This window comes from Meriones unguiculatus, chromosome 2 (assembly GCF_030254825.1).
Source record: "Meriones unguiculatus strain TT.TT164.6M chromosome 2, Bangor_MerUng_6.1, whole genome shotgun sequence".
Lineage (NCBI taxonomy): Eukaryota > Metazoa > Chordata > Mammalia > Rodentia > Muridae > Meriones > Meriones unguiculatus.
Genome location: NC_083350.1, coordinates 27,263,410 through 27,280,576, shown reverse-complemented (window position 1 = coordinate 27,280,576; position 17,167 = coordinate 27,263,410). Strand labels below are relative to the sequence as shown.

The 17,167-nt window shown below is 44.5% G+C and overlaps 1 protein-coding gene and 1 long non-coding RNA gene across 5 annotated transcripts in view; one reads left to right on the top strand and one right to left on the bottom strand.

Moving 5' to 3' along the window:
* The window catches only part of Ablim3 (actin binding LIM protein family member 3), a 114,806-nt gene that overhangs the window by 96,079 nt on the left and 1,560 nt on the right, over nucleotides 1-17,167 (bottom strand). The gene's annotated exons all lie outside the window — the stretch shown is intronic.
* LOC132652292 (uncharacterized) lies at nucleotides 1,283-16,766 on the top strand. The gene is made up of 4 exons (XR_009589781.1): nucleotides 1,283-1,399; nucleotides 2,576-2,668; nucleotides 15,463-15,504; nucleotides 16,217-16,766. It is a non-coding gene; the product is annotated as an uncharacterized LOC132652292 (long non-coding RNA).

Sequence of the window (17,167 nt, the reverse complement as noted above, 5' to 3'; positions counted from 1 at the left end):
AAGCTGTATTTCCTGGGCATTGGTAGTTAATAATTACATGGGAAAGAGCTACAATAAGTAATTAAACAGACATTTACAAAATGGGATGAATAGAATGAAGAATGGGGGAGGAGATGTATTCCTGCCAGACTACAAAGACGGGAGGGAGTCACAGCTGCAAATGGTGGTGGTGGTGGGGGGTGCTTGGAACAAGCCTCCTGGAGGAAATGTACGTGAAAGGAACCCGAGGCTAGCGAGGAGAGGACAGGGTCACTTCCAGGAGGCCAGTGTGGCTAGGATATCAGGGCCATGGAGAGCAGTACAAATAAATATGGCGGAGAGGCAACTCTTGAAATACACAATGCTCAATGGTTTGCCTAGCAAATACTTGTACAGGTGTTGTATTGAACTAGCCCTTTAAGACAAGCAGACTGACAGGATGGGCCTGATGAAAACACTAGCCTTAGAGACTACAGACTCATCAGGACAGCTTGCATTGGAAGTCAGTGCTGTTCTTAAGATCTGATTCTAAAGACTGGATAGTCATGTACCATGCTGAGACTGTGTACAATTTATTATTACTAAACACAGATTTTTTTTTTTTTGGTAAACACAGAGTTTTGATAAGTCCACAAACAAGGTCATAATCAAGATAAGGGACATTTCCATCTCTCAGGATAATTTCCTGTGACTTTTTGCAATTAGTCGCTTTTTCTTGGTCAAAAGGAAACTGTTGTGATTTCTTGAAGTGTGTGTTGTTATGTGTGCCTGTACTTTCTATGTGTATATTGAGATAGATAAACATACGTGTGTGGGTACACATGAGTATAGAGGCCAATGTTCCTGTCTGTCTCTGCTGCTGTTCATCTTAGCTTTTGTTTGGACAGGCTCTCTCAGTGAACCTGGAGCTCACCAATTTTGTTAGAGGAGCTCTTCACCGGGCCCCAGGGATCCTCCTGTCTATGCCTCCCCAACACCTTCCTTCCTTCCTTCCTTCCTTCAAACACATGAGCTGATAGCTAAACTCGACTCTTCAGGCTTTCATGGCAAGCATTTTACTGACGTTGACATCTTTGTTATGATTTCTGCTCACCATGATTACTTTTTTCTGCTCTTGGGCTTCATATAAGTGGAATCAGACGGTTTATGCTTTTATGCCCGACTTCCCTAGTCACCAGCCTCTACCAGTAATTTCTGTTGTGTCCTGTATCACCAAGTTGTGACTTTTTCTTAGCAAGTGAAAATCCTCTGTATAAATGGATCCCAATCTGCTTACCTAGCTGTGTGCAAACAAACATTTGGATTGCTCTTAGCTCTGGGCTATTATGATGCCAGGAACATTCTTGCATAAATCTTCCTGCAGATATATGTTTTCATCTTCCACGAGTCCACAGCTAAGAAAGGTGCTGCTGGATCACAGGTAGGCGTATTCTGAATTTTTTATGACACTCTCAGGTTCTTTTCTAAAGTTGTGCCCTTTGCATTTCCACCAACAATATACGAGAAATGCTAGCCACCTGGGTGGGTGTACACAGGCATTTTGAAATGTATTTTACTGAAACGAATGATGTTGAGTTCCTTTTTAAGAGTCTATTGGCCACTCACCTTCATTCTTTTAGGATGTGTTGGCTTGGGTTGTTACCGGTTTTTACTGAGTTTAGAGATCAAGGAAGTCAGTGTCATATTGTAGAAATCTTATTATTTTTTAGCTTTTATTTTCTTTAGGCCTGTGACATATTTTGAATCAATTTTTACATATTGATTAGCAGAGGTCTTGTAATAGGAGCAGGGATGGATCAATTTGTCAACTGTAAGAACTCCTTTAATTTAAATTTTCCTTTTTATTTATTCTTCTCTCCTATATTACATCCTGACTTCAGTTTCACCTCACTCTCCTTCCTCCAGTCTCTGGTCCTCCCCCAAACACCTTCCCTTTTCCCCAGATCCACCCCTTCACCTTTCCTCAGAAAAGAGCAGGGCTTCCACAGAGATCAACCAAATATAGCATAACAAGCTATAATAAGACCAGACACATGGCAGATGGAGTGGTGTATCTCTAATTCCAGTACTCGGGGAAGTAGAGACAAGCAGATCTCTGTGAGTTCGAGGATAGCCTGGTCTTGCAAAGTGAGTCCAGGACAGCCAAGGCTGCACAGGGAAACCCTGTCTCAAAACCAACAAACTGATTTAATGTGTCTGGTTTTATGCTGAGGTCTTTGATCCGCTTGGACTTTAGTTTTGTGCAGGGTGATAAGTATGGATCTATTTGCATTTTTCTACATGTAGATATCCAGTTAGACCAGCACCATTTTTTAAAGATGCTATCTTTTTTTCCATTGTATTGTTTTGGCCTCTTTGTCAAAGATCAGGTGTCCATAAGTGTTTGGGTTTATTTCTGGGTCTTCTGTTTGATCCATCATTCTGTTTCTATGCCAGTACCATACTGTTGCTCTATAGTACAGCTTAAGATCAGGGATGGAGATACCTCCAGAAGATCTGTTAAGCTTATCTCATTGCTGGAATTTTGGATTGTTGCTATTGCAAGTCCACAAACTACTAACTTAAGAATGTTTTTTTTTTTTTTTTTTTTTTTTAGTGAGGCATGATGGCACATGCCTGTAATCTCAGCACTCTGGGAGGCAGAGACAGGTGGAAAAGAAAAAAGAAAAAAGAAATCAACCTGAGTGAGGTAACCTGAACCCCAAAAGACAAATATAGTATGCACTTGCTTATACATGGATGTTAGCTGTTAAGTCTTTGATAAGCAGGCTACAAATCCATATAACTATAGAGGTTAGGCATAGAGTAAAAGACTGGGGAAGGTAGGTGTGTGTGTGTTGGAGCTCCCTAGGATGGGGAATTCGAATAGATAATTAAAGATGGATGGAGGTTGGAGGATTAGGATGGAGGTTGGAGGATTAGAATGGGAAGGATCAAACAGAGAAGGAGGAAGAAGAGAAGCATGAGGGAGAGGCTCTGAGGAGGGACAGCTAAAACTAAGAACCATTTGAGAGGTCATATGGAAATAATACAGTAGAAGCTTCTTAAAATATATATGTATATGAAGGTGATCTAATGGAATTGCCAGATAAGAAAAGAGACTGAGCATCAACTGGACATCTCTCAGCACCAAACAAAGCCTTCAATTCTGGGAATGGGCTACATATAATAGAGTTGTTGGCCAAAGTGGCTCCATGGTAACCTCGAAACAACTCAGGCCATGAAAGCCATTGGTGCTTTCCAGAAACTGATGGTAGACCTGTTAGTAATTTAAAAATGATGCCACATGCACACAACATATCTTATATGAAAGTTTATTTGGGGGAAGGGAAGCAGAACAGAGTTAGGGCCTGAGCAAGCCAGGAAGGCAGAGACAGAGACAGAGGGACAGAGATTGGGGAAGGGGAGCACCCTGACAGAGAAAGGGAGAGAGCAGAGAGCAAGAGAGGAAGAAAGGTAAGAGGCAGGGGTCTGTTTATTTTAGGTTCCCATTTGGCGGAGACCAATGATGACATCACAGGTGCCTAAGCAACCTGGGAGTGGGCTACTATATCAAGATTTATGAACTAACAAATCCCTGTTGGAGGAGGTCCTCCCCTATCAGTGGACTTGGAAAAGGGCAAGGAGGAGATGAGGGAGGGAGGGTAGGATTGGGAGAGAATGAGGGAGGGGGATACAGATGGGATACAGAGTTAATAAACTGTAACTAATATTAAAAAAATAAAAAACAAACAAACAAACAAGACCAGGGACATATTCTCACATCAAGGCTGGATGAGGCAACCCAGTAGGAGGAAAAGGGTCCCAAAAGCAGGCAAAAAGAGTCAGACAACCCCTGCTTCCACTCTTAGGAATCACACAAGAACACTGAGCTAATATTAGGCAGAGCTTGGTGAGTAATGTGGGGGAGGAGGAAGAATTGGAGGAGCCAGAGGGATCAAGGACACTACAAGAACACAAGAATATGACCTACAGAATTGACTGACCAGGACTCAGATGGGTTCACAGAGATCAAAGAGCCTGTATGGGTCTGACCTAGGTCCTCCATATATATGCTGATTTTTATTTTTAACATTTATTTTGTTAAATAAAGGGTATGGTGGTTTGAAAAAGAATGCTCCCACAACCCCATTGGCTCATATATTTGGGCGCTTAGTCACCACTGAGTGTACGAATGGAACTTTTTCATAGGATTAGAAGGTTTAGGAAGTGTGCCTTTGTGAGAGTAGGTGTGGCCTATTGGAGGAAGTGTGTCATTGGGGGTGGACTTTGAGCTTTCAAAAGCCTATGCTGTGCCCAGATCTCTTCTCTCCTCTCTCTCTCTCTCCCTCTCTCTCTCTTTACCTCTCTCTCTGTCTATGGATCATGATATAGCTCTCAACTACTGCTCTAGTACCTCTCTGCATGTCACCATGCTCCCTGGCATCATGATAAAAGACTAAACGTCTGAAACTGTAAGAGAGCCCCCAATTAAATGTTTTCCCTTATAATAGTTGCCTTGGTCACGGTGTCCCTTCACAGCAAAAGAACAATGACTAAGACATAGGGTCTTACCCTGTAGCTCTGGCTGTCGTGGAACTCATTCTGTAGACCAGGCTGGTTTCTAACTAACAAAGATCCACCTGCCTCTACCTCCCAAGTAGTAGGGTTAAAGGTATGTGCCACCACACCCAGTTTCTTTTTTTTTTTTAACTTTTTATTGTGGATATGCTGTACAGAAGTTTCAAATCTCAAGAATTTAAAGTTGAAGAGCCTCCTCTCCAGCTGAACATGCATCTACGCTGCCATATTTGGGAAGGATATTCAGGTTGCCCGAGGACTCCTTTCTAATGTCAAAACCATTTGTGAACCTCTCCACATTAGTACTCCATCTATGTAGTGTCTTCTGGTCGCTTCTTGTCAAGTTGAATTCCCCCGACACCTACGCAAACAGGTGCCATGTGTGTGAAGTTCAGCTGCACGGGCATTCTCTCAAGCTCAGGAGGATATTCTCTGGTCCCTCTGTGGTCTGGGGATGCAGATGCGTGACTCCTGTCCTCCGGAGCTTGAGAGGGATGCTAAGGAATGCACTAGCAAACCCCTCTCACCCACAGAGAATGAGTTATAGCCAGAAAAACGTTTGAGTCAAAATATTCAATGGCCTTTAGCAGAGGGCATAAAACCACTTCAGAAGGGGACGAGGGGTGTCTTTATGAAAGAATACTGTATCCTAAAGATGGCTAGGAGTGTGATGAATGGGATTAGTTATAGGAGTGAAAGACATGTCTCATAATCCCTTTTTCTTGTTGGGAATCTGCTCAGGTGTAGTTTACAGGAACACAGCTGAAAGTACTTGAAGCAAAAATAAGAATTTTGATGGTTCTTACAGAGGTCTGGAGGGAGGGAGCTTTGCTTTCAGGTATGAATGGACTCATGAATTTTTCTATATGGCCACAGCTACGATTTTATTTTTCACACTTTTGTTAGATAAAATGGCCACTGGCATCTCCATATCACCATCTCAATTTGGTAATCCCAATGAAGAAAAGAATTCACCTTAATTCATGGCTGCAATTAAAAAAAAAACTATTTATGGGGAGTGTTCAGAATAGGATCTAACTTGTCATAAGGTTCTTAGTTTATTAGCTAACAATTAAGTCCTTTGTTATCTGTACACTCTAGGAAATGAATAATAAGGCATGACAGTGTCAAACAGTATAGTGTGATGATTACTTTACGTATTTAAAGGAAGCTCTCCAAACACATTCAACTGCATTTCATCACTTTCTCACAGTCCATCTTCTTGAGTGTTTCCCATGTGCTGGGCACTACGGTAAGCAATTCATATCCAATCTTTCACTTTCCTCTCACCTCTATCTAAAGAGGAAACCGAAGTGTGAGTGACAAGAGATAAAGTAAGTCACCGCAGGTGAGTTCCCATCTGGAATCTGAACCCAGGCTGCCTGTGTGACCCGGTAGCTCAAGCACTTAGCACTATCTAGGTTTCTTGACTGGGCCAGTGACCTCGTTTTTTTAAAGTTTTTCAGATTGCATAGTGTCAGAGAGGAGAGCTAGGTAACAGACCTACCAGTGGGCACAAGAACCCTGACGCAGAGTAATGGTGCCATGACCTCCCTGCAGCCCCTGCTCTCCCTCTCGTAAGCCACATGTGCTGCTGCAGGTTGCCAAGCCTCTGTCCCTGCAGTGTATCAGTTAGGTGTTGCCACGAGTTCTTCCTAAATAATGCACAGCCCCTGTCAGGTCACCACTCAGCTCAAAACCTCTCGCGTCTCCTCATCAACTTTAGACTGTAACACATCCTCCTTAGCTGGCACTGAAACTTTCAAAGACCTGATGCTCACCAGCCCTCTTTCAGCCTTAGTTCACTCCGTCCATCGGTTCACGTTTCTTATACCGCATCCACGCAGCAGCTGGTGTCCTGACCCTTCCCTAAATTCTCAGGCCCCTTTATGTTGTTCTACATCCCAGGTCCCAGCCAAAGGCCCAGGTCTCAGGAGCTGTACAACAAGGAGCTGTGGGATGCTGGCCAGTCAGAACAACTGAATAAGTCATGCTATCCCTTCTCCTTGACCTAACAAATTTCTTCATTCCTGGGGGTCTAGACTGAATGGCTCATTTCTGAGCCTTTTGAAGGACTTTGGCTTGCCTTCATCATACTTCTCCTTCTCTCTCCTCCCCTGAAGGCTTCCCTCACAGTTACAGTGCCTAGTGCCTAGGCCTTGGCAACTCTGGATGGAAACGATCTTTGGTTGGGATCTCTGTCCTCTGTATCTCAGGTGCCTGGAACACCACTGCTGTATAGATTGGAAGTTTGTTTATTGTCTGAGTGAATGAGCAAAAAGTACGGGGACATCCAGCTGTAAGACCAACATGCAAACCATGTGTTTCCTGGGGCTCCCGTCCCAGAAAACAGGGAAGGATGGCGCAAAGGAGGAGCAGGAAAGCAGAACAGATGGTCTCAGCCACACAGACATGGCTCAGCACCTGCACAGCTGCTTCCCAGCTTGCAGGACCTGGTCCAGGTGATTTACTTGGGGACTTCAGCTTCTTTTTATGCAAATGAAGGGCATCAGGTGCCTCTTTTCATGTATTTACTCTAGTCTCCGTCACCTGTTTCAAACCTGAGACTGGGAGCCGACTGTTTCTTCTCTGAGCCAGCATATTTTTGTATGATTTGAGTATATTATGTGGTGTGTACCATGCAGGATTCTCGTAGGACTCAGTGGGTCAGTGCACCCGAAGCCACGAACCTCTGCTCTATGTATGTGGGCACAGACGACACTTATCTAACACTGACTTAGGAGCAGAACGAAACAGGCAGGGTCTGTCACAGCCATCACGGGAGTTTTCAAAGGGCACAAGAGCTAGAAAGGAAGTCAGCGGGCTAATGAACGGGATCGTTACGGGTTGTGCCAGGCCTGTCTGTGAGGAACGGTGAGAATGCAACATTATGTGGGGGCCCTTCTTAGGTACAGGACTCAGGGGAGTGTTGTATGGGTTCAATAAAGCAATATGAGTAAAACACTCAGGCTGCAGTTAGGAAAGAATGTCTCTTCCCTGGGAGGAGGGGGTGGGAGGCAGCCCTGACGGAGGCTGGGCTTCTCATTGTTCCATAAATGGTGCCTCCTAGGTCTCCTCTTCTTATGTGTGTGACAGTCCCGGCTCTGTGTGTGCCCTTTGAAAGGAGGATTTATGGTCACCTGAGGTCACATAATCCTGACATCAGAAGCAACGCATCCATGCTGACTGTGAAAATAACAATTCAGTGGATGCCTTAGTCTACCTTTGGACAGCAGGGCCAGGATTCCTGGGCGGTTTCCCGGATCTTAAAATGCAGGCGCAGACCTCAGGCAGTCCCTGTTCCTGCATGCTGAGAGTAGCTCGCAGCAGGAAGATTGGCACTTGGTGGAGTACGCTTCAGGTGCTTAAAATAGATCAACGGTGTCATTAGACTACTCAAAGCAATCGTCTCATTGGCTCTGTCGCTGAGGGCAAGTGATGGCCACCCATGGAGAAAGACCTGTGCTTTGCACAAAATTAAGCAGATGCAAGGAAGCAGCTCTGGAAAAGTCTACCAGTGTGGAGGAGTGGGAGACCGCCAGGAGGGGGTGGGGCTGGTCACCAGTGCAGATGCAGTGGGGAGCCTGCCTGTATGTGCCCCTTGTCTGGCTCTGTGCTCCACTCAAATTTCTGAGGGGTTCACTGCACTCTGAGGCAGACTGCTATGTGATGCTGAGCCTGGGTTCTTCCTGCTCCCTAGCAGGTTTTGCATCCTTCACTGTTCTGGCCCCTTCTTTCTGAGCACACAGCGGATCACTGTCCTTTCTGAACACGATGCTTCTACAGTCAGAGCCTAACCCGGGTTCTGCAGAGCAGTGCTCTGATCTCGTGAAGTCCACATAACCTGAATCACATATGCCAGCAGATCACGGTGCCCAGGGCCTCCTCCTGAGCCTGAGATGAGGCTCGATGGCCTCTTCTTCCTTGATGGGGGAATTATGGTGTTTGAGGATGGGACACAATCCAATCCTCTGTCTTTATCAAAGAGCTTAGCAGAGAGCATGGCCTTTTCATTAACCAAGTCATTCTTGAGATGTCTTTTGAACATGTAACCATGTAACCAGCCTTCTGCGAACTTCCCCGAGGGAAGAAGTTCTCTTCTAGAAAGACCCCAAGTAGCTATATGAGATCCCTGTTGTGGCTTCCCAGGACATACTCCTGGCAGTTATCTTCCTGAGCTGACACAGAGCTCACACTGTGACTGGATGTCCTCAGCTGGACCGGGAGTGTTTTCTATGTCACAACAAAAATGGAACAACCATCAAAGGAAGACCCAAAGATGCCTTGTTTCAGGCATTGGGTACCACTGATCTAAAATAGTCTCCTTTGCTCTTGGCCCTCCTTTCTACTACTAGGTTCTCTGGAAGCAAAAGCTGACCTCCAGGAGATACAGCGCATCCTGCCTTCTGGGAGTAGGCCAGCTAAGGAAGTAGGACCCACTGTGGGGCTTGCTCCCTTTAAGGGGTCTTTAATACGTGGTAGTGGGAGGTAGGTTGATCACCTACCAACTCCAGGCAGGACATTTTCCCATCAGGAATCAGCTGCCATTTCTCCATCGGAAGATGCACTTCTACACATTTTATCTTACCTGGATCATCTGTCTACTAGACTGGGCTATAAAATTCAAGGGTCATAGTGGCAAAGAAACATGGAAATATTTGTTAAGTATTAGGAAGTGGGGGCAGGGTGGCTAAACAGACTTGTGTACACATAGTATACCTAAAGCATAAATCCTACTGACTGTGATCATGTTGCCAGAAGGGAGAAACAGTGCTTTGGGATTTTCTAGGTTTTGGGCTTTTTATTTTGTTTTGTTTTGTTTTTGAGACGGGATTTCTCTGTGTAGCCCTGGCTGTCCTAAAACTCACTATGTAGACCAAAACTGGCCTCCAACTTGGAGATCCACCTGCCTCGCCTCCCGAGCGCTGGGATTAGAGGCCTGTGTTGCTGCTGCTGCCGCCGTCACCACCCGGCTCCAGTTTTATTTTTATGATAAGCTATAAATCCCAATTTTGAGTTGAGTAATAATTCAGATTTGTTAATAATTCGGTACAGGGCAAGCACAGTGTACGTGCCTGATTGTGCTTACTTGCATGGTCCATCAACGTGGTCCACAATGCTTACATTTATTGTCTGTTACCAGAACCATGCTTAGTGCAGACCTAGGTTTTAGCAAATAATTTTTGAGTGAATACATTATCCAGTTTTGATTCCCACTTTGGATAGTAGCAGGAGCTAGGCAAACTGGACATCAAGACCATGCCTGTTAATTTTCTTACACTACTTAATACCATATTTGCATAATTTCCTGAGCGGGCGTGTGATGTGCTCTCAGCAAACTGAGTGCAAACATGCTGAGCCACCTCTGCTCTTCCCCTGTATGAGATTCTCCACACTTCTTTCTCCCCTTCTCTCTCCCTTCTTTCCTCCCATTTCTCTTTTCTTCCCCTCCCTCTATCCCTCCCTTCCCCCCAAGACAAAAATCACAGGTAGCCTAGGCTGGCCTTGGCCTATGTAGCTGAGGATGACCTTGAACCTTTGATCCTCCCTCCTGTACCTCTTGAGCGCTGTGACTACAGGCGTTTGCCCCCTCTCCAGTTTGTGCAGAAGATCCAACCCAGAGCCTGTTGCTTATAGCCAAGCACTCTGCTAACTGAGCTCTACTTTTCACAAAAGGCAAAGTGACTATTTAAACATCCACACTGGATAGAGAACTTAGGCGACACTAGTATTTCCTATTACTTGTCAGCATCCTACACCAGCTCCTGGGGCTGGTTGATATTCAGAGAAACCTACCTTTAGGGAGTGATTCCTTAGGAGGAGGGCTTTCTCCTAACAGATACGCCATTGGGAATGAACTTGTGGCCTCTCTCCTGATTCACACCTGGAGATCTCAAGACCTGGCTTGTCAGAACCTGACCTTATTTGCAGATAGATAATCAAGTTGAAATGAGGTCATGAGGATGGTCTTAATCCAGCATGACTGGTGTCCTTACCACCAGGAGCAATCTGGACAAAGCCACATAGAGTATTGGAAGAGCTGAAATGAAATAAGATGGTGGCTAGGTATAGGCCTATAGCTACCCGGCCTATCCCTTTAAAGGTGTGGTAAAACCTTGACTTTGAGCTGAGGCGTGGTGGTGCATGCCTTTTAATTCCAGCACTTGAGAGGCAAACCTCTGAGTTCAAGGTCGGCCAGGGCTAAGAAGAGAAACCCTGTTTTGAAAAACAAAAACAAACAAAAAACAGAACAAAACAAAACAAAAAAAACCTCTCCTTGACTTCGGACTTGTACCCTCAAGGGCTGTAAAGCAACATATCTCTGTTGTTCTAAACACTCAGCAGGTAATACTTAGCTATGAAAATCCAAGCGAAATGATACGTTCTTTTCTCAGCTACAGACTTACTCATTAAAAAAAAAAGATCTGTTTTATTTTATGTATGTGAGTATTTTGCCTGTGTGTATTTCCGTGCACAGTGTGAGTGCCTGTGCCCTCAGAGGTCAGAAGAAAGCATCAGATCCTCTGGAACTGGAGTTACAGATCTAAACCACCACGTGGTTGCTGGGAACTGAACCCAGGTCCTCCATGAGAGCAACAAGGGCTTTTAATCACTGAGCCGTCTTTTTAGCCCCCAGACCTATTTATTCTCAACAGCTCTATTAAGTATTACGTGCTATTAATACTCCAGTCCCCCTTGAATTATCGTCAAAGAAGGGGAGTTGGTGTAGAAAGCAGACTTAAGACACACAGCAAGTAAGGGGCAGGGATGGATGGAAACTCAACAATTTCAGTCCAGCATTCCCTTAAGAAGTACAGGATGACAGTTTAATCAGCTAACTACCCAGCATTGGAGGTGCTGCATACCCACTTCTGGTTGTTTTCTCTTCATTTACAATGGAATCTGGTGAATGCTGGGTGAGAGCCAGGGGTTGACCATTCACGACAGCAGATGCTATCTCAGCAAGATGAAGCATTTGCCAGACAGGGAAGTCGGGATTCGGAGCTGATATCACTTCCTTTCCACAGTCCAAGTGCTCTTGAGATCACACTGTGATTTTCAGAGATGTGTGCCACTCAGTTTGGATGATTTAAAAACAGTTATTCACATTATTCTTGTAGGCCCTCAGGTAATCATGAACAGGGACTGCTTCATTATTTGGGAAGCACTGTTTTCTTTTTGTTTTCAAGTTTGGAGTTTCTTGAGTGTCATACTGCTACATTTGTATCGGAGATGGCTCTTTCTTTTGAGGGGGTCTTAGGACCTTCCCAGGCAGTGGCATCAGGGAAGGAAGGCTACCTTCCTCCCTGTCCTGGTGTCTACACTGACTTCCTTTGTGTCCTGCCTCTCTTCCTATTCTGTGTAGAGCCAGGTGAGGCTGTGGGAGAGTGGCTGTTACAGGACTGTCAACTGCCTTTCCTGTCCTATGGCTTCTGGTGGGACTGGGGCACTGGGGTGAACCAGAGAAAGGACAGGACGATGCTTCTTCCCCTGGCTACTTTTCTAGAACTGGGGCGGTTGCTCTTTTGGAGCCAAGAGAGGCAGGCTCTGATAAGTAGTTCCCAGCCAGCACCTAGATGAACCTTCTGGCTCCTTCCTTCTACCTTTAAGGCCAAGGGCCATGATGATGGGATTTTGGAGTGGGTGCTGTAACTCAGCCTTCTGGTCCTGGGTCACTGCAAATTCTTATTTTTCTGCATGTTTCCCACACATTTGTGAAGAAACTTTCTCTTGAACCCTCTACACATTGCCCCTCTGTCCCCTGCTAGAAGCCCAACTGGGAGAGTCCTCCTGTTTTTTTTTTTTTTTTCTCCATACAGGTCACATGGTATATTTTCTAACGGATCTTTCATTTTACTTCTATCTTATAATTACCATAAGCCCTAGCCTTACACCTTTTCTGAACCAGGACAATGCGTGTCAACCACATGAGATTCTCACTTCCTATCTGACCTTTATGGCTTAAGCCAAATACAATGCAAGGTTAAAAATCTTCCTAAATGTTATGGCTCACTTACATACAAAACCCCATACTGGCTATTGTAATGATGAAACAGTATGACTGTCAATCTGAGAGCTTGGCTTCTATGACAGCGTCCATGTGGAACCTTGCTTTACTCCGTGGCCAACTTCAGACCCACCCCTGTTCACTGACAGCCAACACCCACACGTGTTACATTTGGTTCTCTCAGGTACCCTGTCCTCTTGCATCTTACTGATCCTACTCTAGATATGATCTGTCATGTCTGAGATCACAGAGTACATGGAAATCTTGAATTTGAACCTAGGAATCCATATTTCAAAGCTCAATTTCTTCCTGCAAGTAACACTCTTATGGGGTTAAATAACTCCGGAATACCCTTCCCAACAAGAGAAAAAGTAATTCTGTTAGCATGCCAGGCCATGAGAAAGAGCATGGAGGGCATTGTCCGTAGTGTGCAAGGTGCTCATCCCACCTTGAGTATGGCCCAACCCGAAGTTTTCACCTAGGAAAGCACGACATTCCAGAGCTCTGGGGGCACTGATCCAATGAGTAATATGGCATTTTATAGGACATGGAATAGACTCTGGTGATCAGGTCCTCAAGCACACCGGTGTCAATTCAGTCTCTTCCAGTTTTGGAACTCCTGGTATCAACACGAGAAACTTGAACAGACAAGAGAAGAGTATTGTTGCCTGAACATTCACAGTTAATGGATGGTACCCACGACTCCAGACTGTGACAGCAACTGGTCTGAGTTCATGAAAATTCCAGAGTGTGTCATTGCCACAGGCTGCATGCCACAGCCCATGTGGAGTTGGGTATTTGCAGAGATGGGCCTCATGCAGGGACCACATGCATGAGTATTGGATGACAGAGAACGGCTCTGAGCCTGTGAAGGTCTTCTGTGGAGATGTCAGCTGGAATGGGGACTTGGGGAGAGCCTAGCACCTTTGGAGGGTGGAGAGGTCAGGGGTGAAGCCTGGGAGTGGGCAGAGGGGCTGGTGTGACATGGAGAGGATACTGGATGGTGATGGTTATAGGAACAAGCTCTCGGCAGGATGAAAGAGCAAACATAAGGACACAGAATGGTGTGGTTGAGAAGGGGTGTGGCTGGATCACACAAAATGCTGCTGAAGGTGATGCAGGAAGTGAATATGAGGGGAATGACTTACGGGACGGGACAGACTAGTTAGGAGACGCCTCAGTGGGGCAGGAGACAAATGATCCCTGGAATTAGACTGGCCATGTGCAGGAGAAAAGAAAGCTAGATGAGGGAGCCAGCCACAGAAGCCAGGGTGACTCTTGGCCTTCAAGCCCTGACAACTTTTAAACTGTGGGTTACAACTTATACAGGGCTGTATAGCAATGCAGGGGTTATGATAAATTTGGCAACGGTGAAAGGTTTAGACTCAAAATCAAATAGGTAATGAACTTGGTGTTTCTGGAAGGTCTAAGCTGTGCTGTGTCACATGACCTCACTGTACCTTGTCCCTGCACTGAGAACACTGTCACGCCACATGGTGCCAACAAAACTGCCCGAAACATCTGGGCTCGAATTTGAAACTACTGTATGTTAAGAAAAGTAGTGCTTTCACTGTACTTACAAACTTTTTGCTCTAATAGAAACATAATAGTTTAATCATGGAAAACAAAGGCTTTTCTGTTCAGCTATCACTGCTTAGAATGTAAATACTAAATTAGTATATATACATATATACTTTAGTATATACTTTAGCATATATGTATATATATCTATAATATATATACATATATATACACTATTAGTATATATTAGATATGTTAATATTATATATTAGTATATACATATATACTAATTATATATATATTGGATTACATTTTTAGAACATTTGCTTTTAAAAACTGCTGTTTGAGTCATTGACCTTACTTTAACTCTAAAATGCTTTTAGATATTCTGTGCCCCGCTGTATCAAACAATCAAGATTAAATTAATTATGTCTAAATAAATAATCATATAATAGCAGTATGTAAATTTACTGAACTCAATAGGTAGTAAATTTATAGTATTTATATATCAAAAAACCATTTCAGAATAATTTCTTTATAATTTATTATCAGCAAATAATTTGATTTCTTTTGAAAATGATTTTTAGATTATTTATTTCACTATGTATTTATTATGTGTATGAGTATTTTATCTCACTACATGTGTGACTAGTGACCCAGAGGCTGGAAAAGGACATCAGATTCTCTGGAACAGAAATTACAGACAGCTGTGAGCTGCCATGTGGGTGCTGGGAACCAAAATCTGCAAGAACTGCTGAGCCATCTCTTCAGCCCCAAATATTTGATTCTATATCCATTTTATATACCTACACACCTGGAGCTGTGTAAATATTTATTGGGTGAAAAGGGATTGCAAGTGGAAAAGTTTATGAAATCCTGCACTAGGTGGCCCCTTCCACTTCCCTCATTGGTTCGAGGGTGGAGCCCACCTGTTGCATCCTGCCAGCCCCAGAATCACTCTTCTTTCCAATGCCTTGCTAACGCTCACCACTGTCAGAGCAAGGATCCAGACGATGCTGAAATCCACACTGAGCAACAACTGGCCGAGCATCGCCCTGTTGTGTCATGTGAGCAATGACTCTCTTATTAATAAACATCATTTGTACATGCTTATAAAGCATTTCCTTGTCAGTCTGCTTCATCCTCCAAATTTACCCTTCAGGTATGCTTCTCAATTCATAGCAAAGGTGTGACGCTTGGGAGGCCAAGTGAACTGCTTGCTAATGTCCCAAAATTAATTTAGGGGCAACAATGATCCCAGTGACCGCCAGAGTAAAGATGACAGGACAATCATGTTGCTGACGTGACAGCTGTGCCCGCAGATAAGTATTTCACTAAGTATTTTACACAAAAATTTAACATGCAGTTTCCATTCCATTCTAATTCTTTTGCAGATGAAACATGATGAACACCACAAAGTTACTAAGAGAAGAAAGGTGAACTGAACTGAGCGAGTTCAACCAAGCCTCTCTCTTTTTTCTTCCCTTCCCTTTCTCCCTCCTTCCCTTCCTTCCTTCCTTCTTGACAAAGTCTCTGGCCTGGAAATTACCAGGTATCCCAGGCTGGCTTTGAACTCATAGAAGTCCTCCTGCCTCAGCCATCAGAAATCTAGATGACCGGCCAAGCGCCACAATGCATGGCTCCAGCTGCTTTACAGCTGCCTCCAAACCACAGCCCTATGTCCTCCAGATGAACTGTTAGGAGTTGAACAGTGAGTTATGGTTTGCTCAGACTTCCATGTTGGCACCTGAACCACTGATTAGGAATAGAACCTACTGTTAAATACAGTCCACATTTCAGAATCTCTTGCAATCCACAATCAAATAAATGGTTGATGCGACCAAATATAAACAGTAAGGTCTCATCTAATGAAGTTGGAGCAATCGCACCACTTCAGTGAGAGATTTTTGTGTGAAGTCAGCAGGGGAAGTGAAGCCAGCCCAGCTCAGTAGCTGGGGTGAGGACCCCTTAACTGGAAGTCCAATAAACACTAAGCGAGAAGTGTATCAATTGGGCTATTTCACATCTCAAAGGGGAACATTTTGATCACATCAGACTAGCCAAGGGCCTCCTGCCAACCCTCTGCTTCTGTGGCCCTATGGCCTTGTTACTCCTGTAAGGTGTGATTTATGCTCTCTCCATCTGTAGGTTTCCTTGTTGGGATGAAGCTCAGTGATGAAGCCTGGTTCTCAGGCCCTGAGTCCTCCCCACAGGGTCCTCCAGCTACAGAATCTTCCTCCCTACAGGATGCTTGGGGGTTTCCACAGCTCTGCCCTGATCATTGTATTGCCTATTTCCCAGCAATCCTGCAAACTTACCCCCTAATTAGAAAAATGGCCCTTTTTAAAAGTCTGTGTCATCCACAACATTAATTAAAATTTAACTGCATTAATCATTGTTTTGAAGGAAGGAAGGGCAGACAGAATGAAGAGAAATCTGTTTTTTTTTTTTTTTTCTCAGTCTGAAGTACTAGTGCTGCTAACAGCGTAAGCATTTCTTACGATTCTGGACAGTGAAAAGGCAGAGTCAGTTGCTTATCGCCTTTCTTAGTTCCTTGGAAAACAGATGATCCATCCTTCTTGTCTATCTGTTCCTGGGACAGACTCCCATAAATAAAATTTCTCCCTAGATAGATTAAGGAGTGGCAGGCAGTCCACACCTTAATTTTTCCGGAAGCACACAGACTCAAACATATGACCCCCCCCCCCCCAGTGACAGGGTTGACAGGAGTTGCCCCCAACCCCCTCCCCAAGTCTGGTTCGAAGCCAAAGCATCATTTCAGACTGTCAGCTAAGAGGAGAAATCCTTTGGCTCTAAGAGGGAAAGGGAGTCCATCCTCACTCACTCGCTTAGCATAGCTATGTAATACACAAAGGAAGAAGGCAGCGACGTGAGTCACACAGAGACGTAGTAAATAAATACATCTCGTTTCCATCCCAGCAGCTCTGCTGTTTCCCTCTTCTCCGTGCCAAGGCCTTGAAATGCAGGGAGGGTCAGGAAACAGTGGGTTGAAGCTGGACGTAGTCTCACTCAGGTGCTGCTGCCCCCTCCCCCCACCCTTACTGCCAAGCTCCAGCTTTTTGTAGGAAGAACTTGTCA